This window comes from Protopterus annectens, chromosome 6.part0 (assembly GCF_019279795.1).
Source record: "Protopterus annectens isolate FY-2018-M chromosome 6.part0, PAN1.0, whole genome shotgun sequence".
Classification (NCBI taxonomy): Eukaryota; Metazoa; Chordata; order Ceratodontiformes; family Protopteridae; genus Protopterus; species Protopterus annectens.
The window spans coordinates 1530697816-1530710372 of record NC_056737.1 but is presented as its reverse complement, the minus strand read 5'-3'; positions in this window follow the sequence as shown (position 1 = coordinate 1530710372).

Below are 12557 nucleotides of genomic sequence, written 5' to 3'. Positions count from 1 at the left end.
AGAAGCTTGCCAGAAACTGGAAGTCGTAAAAGAATTATCTTGGAAACCTATAATTACCTCTGTTTCAAACAATAGAAAGAATTTCTAGCTGCAAACATTCTGTCTTCTAGTTCTGGTAAACACACTCATAAATTCTTTATTTATTTTCCCAGAGTTTGCAAGTTAACTCTGTATATTTCAACTTTTACTATGAAACCATACATTTGCATTGGCATATAATTTATACACATTTCTCATTTCTGCTCTTTTCCAGCAGGGTGCACTGTGGTTACAGTCTTGAAGCTCAGTAAAAAACATATAGTTTTCTTACATTTTTAAGGCAAGCATACAAATCATATTACTATTCACAAATGACATAGAATTATTTACAAAATTCTATCTGGCTGGGCTGGCAGTGTCACACCTATATAAATCATATTAATATTTTTCAAGTGACATATAATTATTTACAAAATTCCAGCTAGCTGGGCTGGCAGCATCTTGGTTTATCACAATCAGCAAAGGTGTGGCAGACCCTTTCAATTTGAAACTGTGAGGAACATGGATTGTTAAGACTCAAAATGAAGAATGTTCCAGGTACAAAAAATGGATATGCTAGACATAAAGTATATTTCACAGGAAGGTGTGCATTTAATTGAAAGTTTTGATAGGCAACAGATAACTATTTCAGATCAGTCATCAATAATAACTAAAATAAAAATGCAGGATAATGAAATAAAAATGAGAAGCTGTGACTTCCCCACTTATGTGTTAAAAGAGATGAATTTAAGGAATGGCAGTGAAAATTATTTGAGCGTTATTACAGAAGATAGAAAAGTATTCTGAAAATATAGCTAGGAAGTAGGAAAATTAAACTGGATTTTAAAAATAAGCTAGACATAAGAATTATTTAGACAAACTGAAAAAGGTTAAAATATTGCAGAATAGGGGGAATCTCACAGAACAAGAAGAGGCACAACTGCAGAGTTCTAAAGAGAAAATAATGGACTATCTCGACGATAATATGCATGAATTTAGAAAGATTGCTGTTAAGCAACTGCCTTTTGATAATAACTCCAGAGCACAAAAACTTTTAGCACAATGGCTTAGGCAACAGAAATAAGAAAGGGTTGTTGCCAAGCTTAGGGAACCTATAACAAGGAGAATAACCAGAGATACTGTAGCGGTGTTAGAAATATTTTGGAAATTTTATGAAAATGGAAATGTTTGTGGAAGAAGTGAAGTATGCCAAGGTTTGAGGCAGATGAGGCTCGATTACTAACAGTTTGGATAGGAGGAGATGAGATAAAATGGTGATGTATAGCCAACTCACAGGAAAGTCTCCAGGAATAGATTATATTCCTGCGGAAGTTTAGAAGTTGGGAGGAAAGAAAGTGGTAAAGATCTGGAAGGTTTTGTTTAACAGGATTTAAAAGGAGGAGAATCACCAATGTCCTGGAAGAAAGTGCTGGTGGCTGTAATACCTAAAAATGTTAAAGACCAATCAGATCCAGCTTCATATAGGCCAGTTTTGATTCTAAACCACGATTATAAAAGGTTTATGTCTATAGTGGCTAAAAGAATGGCAAAGATGATGCCAAAATTGATAAATATGGATCAGTGTGGTTTTGTGGAGGGGAGACAATCATTTGACAATCTTAATAGAACAATGATGATCCAGAGGGAAGCAAGCATACCTCTCAACTGTCCAGATTTTTGGCTCATATTTTTCATCTGTTCCTCATAAAATTAGTTGTTTTCTGGCAAGTCACTGGGATGATCTGAGGATTGAAGTCACTATATCATGACATACATTTGAGTTTTCGACTTCATATCCTTCAGAAAATGTATGTTAAAACAAACCCTGTTACCCTAGCAACTTTCTAAGTCTATAAGAGCAATATTTAAAATGTGTCCCTATTTTGGGGGCTTTCTCCCTCTATTTTGTTGGGCTTTGTCCCGATTTCTTGCACTAAGAGGTTGAGAGGTATGTTAGCAGAATGTAAGAAAATACCACTGATGTTGGTGGGTATTGATGAAGAGAAAGCAATTGACAGAGTAAGCTGGGATTTTATGAGTAGGGTAATGGAAGCATCTGAATTCCTGGTAAAATTATAAAGTTGATTAGGAGGATATATGAGTGATCAGAGATGAAAATTAAAGTGAGAGGGTTCCTCTCTGATAAGTTCTGTTTGGTGTCCTCTTTTCTCTTTGTTATTTGCATTATATTTAGAATCACTGGCAAAGAAAATAAGGGACTCAGAATTTCAAGGATATAATTGGCATAGTAGTGAAGAAAAGGTGGCTTTATTTCATGATGATATTATTTTGTACTTGATAAAACCAGAGAAGGACATGTCATTGTTTTGGAACTTTCTGAGACAGTTTCAAGTCTTTTTGGGATACAAAATTAATGGAAATTAAACAAAGGCAATAACTGTAAACTATGTACCAACAAACAAATTCATTCAGCAATCCCCATATTTATGAGGACATCATAAAATGAAATACCTAGGAATATGGACTAAAAAGGATTCTGTTATGGCAGCTAAGGATATGTGGGAATAGACTAAACAAAAGATAATACAAAAATTGAGAAATTGGAATCTCTGTTTTATGGATATGGATAACAAGATACAAGCAGTGAAATGTTTTTTAGTCCCTTTAGTTTTATGTACAGGTCAGGCATATTTTATTAAACAGAGGAGGACTTGTGGATAGCAATTAATAAAGAGTTGAAGAATTTTATCTTGCAGGGTAAGAGGGCAAAGTCAAGTAGAATAAGTTGATTCATCCAATAGAACAACATGATTTGTGATTACCTGATTTGAAGGGGTATTTCAGAGCTACAGAGTTAGGCTCCTATACATAGTACAAGCAGAAAGCTATATAATTCAATGTGGAAAGGGATGATGATGAAACAATTGGAACTCAAGAAATGAGAGACTGGGATTTTGGATGCAGATCCTAAAGGAGAATAACAATAACCATACAGAATATTATATTCATAAAGTAGCAGAAAGTATTCTAAGAACTAAGACAACATGGGGATGGAGAATGGATATTCTGCCGATAGGGATGACTGCAATTAGGGGTATAGAGAATAGGAAAGAGAGGGCTGGAATTTACTGGAGAAAACTGGCAAAGGAACCACGGTATTAAGAGCAAATAATTAAAGGGGAAGGTAATAGAATGGGAAGAGGCCAAGAATTGTTTTAGACTGCAAGCTAGAGATTATCTTCCCTATTAAGGACTAATATCCGAGTATAGGCAAAATGAAAGAAACAGGGGGGGTCCTAAGCAAAAGATTAGCACTGGTAGAGATTTTAGCAGAATCTAGAACAGAAGCTGCTGTTAAAAGGGCTAATTAGTAGGTCGTATAAAGTATTGCATGATAATTCATCAATGCATGATCAACCAAAAGAGGTTAGAAAGGATTGGGAAGAAAGATTGGATAAACAATTTACAAAGAAGTAATGGCTCCCAAATATGCAACAAAGACTAGAATATTTAGGATCTTTGCTTTGAAGTGTTTGCTTGGGTATTCTTATATCCCAAGTAGACTCTAAAGAAATTTCCCTCAGGTAGATTGCAAATGTCGTATGTGTGGTGGGGAAGAAAGAGATAAATGGGAACATATTTTTGAGAGTATAATGAGTTGGCAGACTTTTAAAATTCCCTGCAGACATCTCTAAGAGAAATACTGGATGAGCAAATTAATGTAACTAAGGATGTGATTTTTTTTAAGCTATGATACAGAATCAGAATTGCCTAGACTTAGTAAGGCCTTGCTAATTATTAGAAAATGGAAATCAAAGTCTAAACCAAACTGTACTAGAAGTAGTGAATATAGTAACAGAGATAAAACAACTGGAGATGGGATCTTTATAAAAGGGTAGGAATAATTTATGTAGCAAAACATGGGAATTGCAGGAACTATACATTAGAATAATGTTTTGGAGAAGGAATAAAGTTTAAGAGAAGGCAGAAATTGAATGAGCTTTGTAATGTTTGACTGACAATGACTAGATAGATTATAAGTGATGTACTATAACATTTGCAATTGAAAATATGTCAGTATGGGTTGTTTTCATTTACGTAAATGTATGATTGCCTATATCATAAGTGAGAATTTATGTTTCTTGTTTAAAAAAATGAGGATTGTTCCTCATAATAAGGTACACTTGAGAGTTATGTCAACCAAAAAGCTCACATAATGGTTACAGCATCTTAATTTGCACTTATAAAACTATTTTAATGGAATAATATGATCTGATATTATTTCTGATGGATATTAAAAACTTCTTAGCACTTAATGGGTGATAGGACTCTTTCAAATTAGAACTGTGTGGACCATGGATTTATTAATACTCAAAATGAAGAACATTTCTCAAAATGAGGTGCAAGCTCTACAACAAAAGGAGGAAGCTACTACAAGATAGAGCAAAATCCTTGAAAGGTAAGACACCTTTGATCATTATAAGTAAAAAACTAAGAGCTCTCATAAAATCATCCAAGGCAAATTTTGAGAGAAAAATCGCCAAGGACTCTAAAGACAATCATAAGGCCTTCTTTAGCTATGTTAGAAACCTAGGAGGAAACTCCCAGATATGCTCAGAATTAGTTCAAAATGATGTGAAAATTACTGAACCTACACACATTGCTAACATACTGGCTGACAGGTTCAGTGCAAACTTCGCCCCCCCCTCCCCCCCAAAAGGAGAGATATCTATTCCAGAGGATTGTAGCCCCCAAACATCTCCAACGCCCAGGTGAGAACTGCCCTCACTAAGGCAAAAACACAGCATCCATGGGACCGGATGGTGTCCCCGGCTGTGTGCTTCATGAACTCAACGAGGAATTAAACCCACAGTTAGGACAGCTGTTTAATCTTAGCCTCACCTCAGGATACGTGCCCAAGGAGTGGCGCAGCGACTGTGGTCCCACTTCATAAGGGCGGTGCCTCCACAGACCCTGGAAATTACCGCCCCATTAGCTTGACAAGCCTTATCTGCAAAGCCATGGAGAGGATCATAATGGAACTCATAAATAAAGACATAGGGAACTTGCAGACTTTGGATCCAACCCAGTTTGGCTTTGTCAAAGGCAGATCCTGCCTCTTAAACTTGGTTGACTTTTTCGAGACAGTCACCAAGGCCATTGATGAGGAAAGGCAGTCCATACAGCCTACCTCGACCTGGCAAAGGCCTTGACACAATACCCCACTCAGGTATCATCCAAAAACTCATCAGCTTGAATGTAAACCCATACATCACAAGATGGGTTGCAAACTGGCTAAGCGACAGAACCCACAGGGTCAGAGTTGCTGGAGCCATGTCAGACTCAAAGCCTGTCACAAGTGGTGTCCCACAGGGCTCAGTCCTGGGTCCACTCTTGTTCGGCATCTACTTTTCTGAAGTACAAGCAAACACAGGAGGGTTATGGCTGACAAAGTTTGCAGATGACTGCAAACTGGGCGCCATAGTCGAAAACACATCTGACACAGATATCCTCCAGAAGGGCCTCACAGAAACGGATAACTGGTGCCAGAGCCATGGCCTGAAGTTAAACGCCAAAAATGCATAGTCATACCCTTCGGGAAAAACAAGGTTACCCCTAGCTACCATATAGGTGACAATCCACTGAGCACAGAAAAGTCATCAGGGATCTGGGGACCCAAGTTGACAGTAGTCTTTCATTTGACACTCATGTTGCTAAAGTAGTTAGGAAAACCTTCTATATCGCCCACCTGATCATGAAGGGATTCACATCTAGATCAAGGGAGGTCATCGTCCCCTGTACTCATCACTCATTAGACCTATGATTGAGTACAATGCCCGTTCGGAATGTATCTGACCAGACACCTGATGCAGCTTGAAAGGCCCCAAAAGTTCCTCACCAAAAGGATAAAGGGTCTCAAAAATATGTCTTATGCTGCCCGACTGAAAGAACTCCAGCTTTATTCAGTCTCATACCGCTTGCTCAGAGGTGACCTGTGCCTGACATATAAGGCCATGTCAAACCCAGATTTGATGAATATGCTTCACCTCAAAAATCTAGATCCCTCAGAACCACAAGGGCGGAGACTTAAACCTTGACACGGTTATAAATAGAACGTGCTGGAGGGACAGATTCATCACCCAGAGACTCCCTATGCTGTGGAACAAAATCCCGGTACATGTGAGGCAGAGCACCTCGCTGGCCTTGTTCAAGAGGAATCTTGACCAATGGATGGGAGATCGCAGATATACCCCAGGGATTACTTCAGTGTCACTGCTTGACAGAGGCACAGAAAAATGATAGGCATAGTTTTTATTCAAACTAAAGGGGTGGCGAAAGCCACATAACTATGGGCTAGGCTTATAAATGCCCTTGGGCAGATAGCCTAGTATGAACCTATGAACCTATGAACCTATGAACTTGACAGATACGTGTATAAAGCTTCATAAATATATTCTTTGTTCAGTATTGCATTTAGAGAAGTTGAATACTCAGAGGAGTTTCAAGTGTACTTTGGAACCAAGAGCTGTTTTTGACCCATGGACCCTCACAAACACACACACATGCATGTTTTTGTTTTGTTTTATGTACCATACATAAGTTTTAGAAACATTTTTGATAGTTTAAAATATATACTAATCTATCAGATTGCTTTAAATTATATTATATTATTTATTTATTTATTTATATATTTATTTTAGATTGTTTACCTGGGTAGTACACTGATCACTACAGACCATTTGCATGCACAGCCCAGGTGAAGCAGTTCACAAAAAAAGAAAATAGAACAAATTCAAAAACACAGAGTAATCACAGAAGGTAGATAATCTCATAGGCCATAAATAATATTAGAGTAGAAAATCAAATGTGAACTAATTTTGGTAGTAAATATGAGGGGGAAGCAGCAACAGTTGCTGAGAACAGAGGATCAAAGTAGAAGTGATGCAGATGAGGAAAGAGTTAGCTTATGTGTCCAATGGAAAAGCACTTGATGTTAGATGTTTGATGAACGTGTCTTTTGAGTTGAGCTCTGAAGGTGGGAAAAGAAGAGACTTCTTTAAGGTGAAGGGGAGATGAATGACAGTGTTTGAGTGCAAGAATGGAGAAGGAATGGTAGGTACAATGAAGTTTAGTTTGGGGTGTCTGGAGTGAGGGAGTTAATTGGGTGAGGTTGTAGAAGTTGTAGGGGCTGGTTTTATTATGGAATTTGGCTGTAAAAGGTGGAAAGGTACCTGGTTGAAGTAGTTTGAAAACAAAAGACCCTAGAGGTAGCTCATCTCTGTTGGAGACTATAGCTATTTCACATTGGAGAGGGTGATGCAGTGGTGTTCCTGAAGGGAGGAACTGGAAATAAAGTGGCAGATTATGTTTTCAATGGACTGTAGAATGGATGAGTTTTTTAAGAGGCTGTGGTTATGATGGGGAGCCCATATTTAAGTTGAGCAAGGAGGACTCCTTTACCTATTGCAGCTCTAGCTGGTCTGGATAGAAAGGGAGATATTGTACAAGACCAGAATAAAAGGAACTAATGTTTTTCCTGGTGTTTTCAATGTGGCTTTGGAATTTAAGTGACTGGTCTATCCATAAACCTAAGTACTTAAAGGACATGGTTGTTTATATTGGACAACCATTGAGATCTGCAATACTGAGAATTTTAGGAGCCTTTTTCAGCTTTTGTGAGGTTCCAAATATCATACTTTTTCTTCAGATGGGTTAAGGAATAGTGTATGGTTGTTTAGTCAAGAATTAAGGGAGTGGAGGTTAGAATGAAGCTGGATTTGAATGGATGAATGTGAGGGACTGAATATTGTTTGGGTGTGTTTTAAATGAGTATTCCTGAATATTTTTTACCGGAAGATGTGAAATATTTACTTACCAATAATAAAAATTACCCATTTCAAAACTTTCAAGAGCAAGCTACAACTCTAACACTTCCTGCTATAAGCCACTAATACCAATATTCATTAATTTCAGTCATTTTGTCTCTGTTCACTCCAAGTCTGTGATAAAAAAATGACTATGGTGAAGTAGTCCATCTTGCTTTACACAAATGTGTTCCTGCATAGCCAGACTATTGACTGTTTAACTTGATCATAACAACATGGTTAATCATTTTCATCTAGACAACGCTCATAACTGTTGCCACATTTGTTGACTGTGTGCACCATAGGTGTCTGATTGTGGTAAAATAATAATAATCATCATCATCAGCAGCAGCAGCAGTAGCAGGGTAATCTATTTCAAATGTGTTTCACAGAAACACACAGTAGCCACAGTAAAGTATATTGGTTTACTCCACACAAATGCACATTAGTCCTGCAAAACCAGATTAATGACTGGTTAACTTAATCAAAACAACAAGAAGGTAAGTTACTTTCATCCACAGACATCCCCTTACCCCCGAGGTTATAGACACATTGTTGACTTCATACACCTCAGATATTCAACTGTGATGAAAACAAATTTTGGCTGCAATAATAGACTTCAGGTTTGTTTCATGCACACAGTAGTCACAGTAAAGCATTACAACCTAAGTTACACAACTATGCACTAGACCTGCAAAGACAGATTAAAGACTATTTAAAATGAACAGATGCTAACAGATCTAGTTAATTTCATCCACAGAAATCTGCATCCCACCCAGGAGTTATAGCCACTTTATTAACCAAGTATACCTCAGATATATGATTGTGATAAAAGCAATAGCAACAAGGATGCATTTCAAATTTGTTTTACACAAACACGGAGTATCCATGCTATTCCATCTTACCTTTACACAAATGTGTGCTAGTTCTGAAAAGCCAGATTAATGACTGTTGACAATAAATGGATGACAAGAGGGTAAGGTGCTTTTATCCATAGACAACCTCCCACCTCACCTAGTAGTTCTAGCCACTTTGTGGAGTCCGTACACATCACATATATAATTGTGATAAAAATGGCCGCTGTAAATTTACTTCACATTTGTTTCACATAAACAGTAGCCACAGTAAAGGGGTCTATATCACGTTGTTGAACTTTTAAAAGTTCAAACGTCATATGGTCAACACCATATGATCGAACTTTTAAAAGTTTGAACGTTTCAATGGAGATCTCCGTACAGTGTGGAATGGGAAGATTTCCCTTTTCTGCACTGTAGTGCAATCTCTGAGTTGGTATATTTAAAGGGGGGGTGTGGGGGTGCAGGGGGGGGGGCCTGCCCCACTGCTTAAACCATTTAGGTATGTTTTTTCTTTGGTTTATTTTTTTTTTATTACATTTTCGAACTTTTAAAGGTTCGATCATATGGTGTCGACCATATGATGTTCGAACTTTTAAAAGTTCGATTATGTAATATAGATGCCAGTAAAATACTCCAGCTTGTTTGAAAGTGACATTAATCCTGCAAATCCAGAATAATGATCAAACAGAAGTCATGCTTCTGTATCCATTATAGCTATTTTGTTGCCAGTATACATCCCAGATGTCCAACTATAAAAAAATGAAAAATAAAAAAAAACACTGTAATGGCCACTGAGTGTATTTCATATACATTTTGAATAAACACAGAGTTGCTTGCCAGCTCACATGGCAAAATACTCTCCCTGCAAATATGTCCACTGCCCATATATGGTTGCCTGCTAGGATTAAAAAAATAATTACTTCATACTACCAAAGCTGCAACTCTTTTGCACCATGACTATCCTCTTATAATTTAATATTTATGAATTTGTTGCTCCTTGCCATCCTATAATATTTGGGACAGCAATGACAAAAAGCATCCCACAAATTAATTGCTCAAGTGCACTGACCTCCCCATAGGGTGCTACAGTTGTGGCTGGTTTGAATATGGGATGCTGCAGGCCATTTATTTATTCATATTTATGTAAATATATTGACATTTCTTTACTTGAAAATATAAACTAAATAGATGAGTGTCCTTGCAGTGCCCATGTTCTAAGCAACTGAAGTTGTACTTCCCTACTCCTGCACTGGCTATGAGCCCTATGAAGCTGTGGGCACTGTGCAGCTGCCACAATCACCTCTCTACCACCTTAAATACTAATTAGTAACTTCAAAATTGATGATCATGTATGGGGTATATCCATCATTTATGGAATGGACCACCAGCCTTGACACTAACGTATACCACATGCTATGTGCTACTAATGTTATATTATTTGTTCATCAGAATTAGAACTGTCATGGTACCTGGTTCGCTATTAACCATCATCATCATCATTAACTCATTTTTTCCCATTTACTATGTAGGGTCAGGGTGTCATGTCAATGGCTGCCATCTTTCTCAACTCAATCCAATTCCACTTTCCTACCTTTTTTGACAGTCATGACTGACTGTTGCAGGCCTTGTATCACACAATTCATCCATCTCTTTGGCATTCTTCTCCCACACAGTATTCTTGTCAGTCTATGCCATTTGGCTGCAACCGCTCTGATTCTAGCTTTGACATCTTACCCATTCCAAATACTTGAAGTTATTAACTTGTTCCAATATTTTCCCTTCACTCTCAGTTCTCAGCATCTTCTGATTTCCCCCATTTGCTGCTAATACAGCTTTTGTTATCTGTACTCAGTTTCATCCCAGGTGCCTTCAACAAATGTTAGGAGAACAGAATGCAAAACCAAAGTTCTTATTTGGAGCTTCCCTGTAATGCCACATCGTTTGCATGCAGCAACTTTGCTGATCTGTCCCTTCTGACCTGTTTGTTAATGTAGTCCATCACCAGTATGAACAGCAGTGGGATCAGAGCTGAACCCTCATGCACACCCACTCCCACTAGGAAGCCCTCTGTGAGTTGGAACACTGTTCGTACTTGTGTCATTGGGTCCTTGTACATAGCCGGCACTAATTCTATCAATGTTTTTGGGACTTCAAACCCTCACAGAACTGCTCAAATCACCTTTCTTGGGGTCTTGTCATATGCTTTCTCCAAGTCTAGGAATACCAAGTTGGACTCTTTCGTCATCTAGCTTCTTCTTAACTATATGTCTTACTGCAAACATTGAGTCAGTTGTTCTACATCCTGATCTGAATCTGAAGTTCTCATCTTCCAACTTACTTTCTACTATTCTGCATTTCCATTTATCACTTACCCTCTCCAGCACTTTCATGCAGTCATGCTATGGTGCCTGTTTCCCAAGTGAAAACAAGTATGCATTTTACTCTGAAGTAGTACAATTTTGGAGTTAGTATACTTAGTACATGGAGGCGTAGGAAGACTGCATTCCAAATGTGGGGGACTGCATCCTCCACATGCATACATACTGAAAATGCTAACTCTGGCATTGCACTACTACAACCTTTCTTTCTTATATACTTCTTCTTTTTTTCTTGCTCCCATCTCTTCTCCTTCTCTCACCCCAGTACATTCCCACATATACCCATGTTATTTCTCCTTAGGTCTCTTTATAGGAAACTTGTCCATTGTACCTATATATTTACATATTGTACACAGCTATAAAAATATTGCTACACCTCTAGTTCTCCTTTAACCTTGCTTATTACCAAGGTCACTAGAAATCCATGACAAAACGTTATCTATAAGTGTGGAAATATTCTGAACAAGTGGGGAGAAACTGTGGCCTCACTACTTTCTAGTTGTTTATAACATTATACACAGCCGTTTGTATTAATCACATAGGTTATGAGGCAGATATACTACTGTGTAAAGGTGCTTTCATTCTGAGTTTTTCTTAAATGCAGTGCAGATAAATCTTTGCCCCGTAATTCTGCAAGGACATCAAACTTCACTAGAAGTGCAATATGTGCATATTAGGCATTAATTTGGCTGTTCTATCTTGAACAGATTATAGTGGAAACCTAATTACCTGTGTCTGCTTTGCTGAGAGGTGAATTTATAAATCATTTAATGAACTGTTGCCTGTCACCTCCACAACACAATTAGTAACACAATTTAATAATAAAAAACCTTAAATGCAAAGACCATAAATTTCCAAAAACTGTGTTAAGGGTATAACCTCCATAAAGATGGTTACTAGTAAATGAGTTGAAGCAAGAAACACTTTTAATGAAATAAAATAAACCCCAGCAAATATTGCAAGACTTTTTACATTTAAATAAAAACTATGCCACCAACAACAGGCCATATGCTTAAAGTCACAAATGTCACCAGCTCTTTTTTTTAAAACATGTTTATTGGTTTTAATATACAATCAATAAAACAAAGTAATTTATACAAGCAGTTAACATATAAAACATTTTAACATTCATAAAACAACTAAAGTATTTACAAAGACATACCATCTCTTTTAACTTATTAGCACAGATATTTGATTTCTTTACTGGATGTGAATTGTATTCTCCATTCCAAACCAGAGTCACAGAAGTTGATGGTAATATATTTTGACAAAGTGAGAACCAACCTGAAGAAGAAATCTGAAAATATTTCTGCCAGAAGAAATCTGGTGGGATCTGCTATCAGAGTGTGTTTCAAAGCATATAAAACTGAACTAAAGGTATCAGTTGTGTGTATTTTCTTTAAACCACTAGACTGTAACTTGTTTGGAAGAACATGGCTTATCTGTACTTGTATATAATGAATTGCAATATTTTTTAT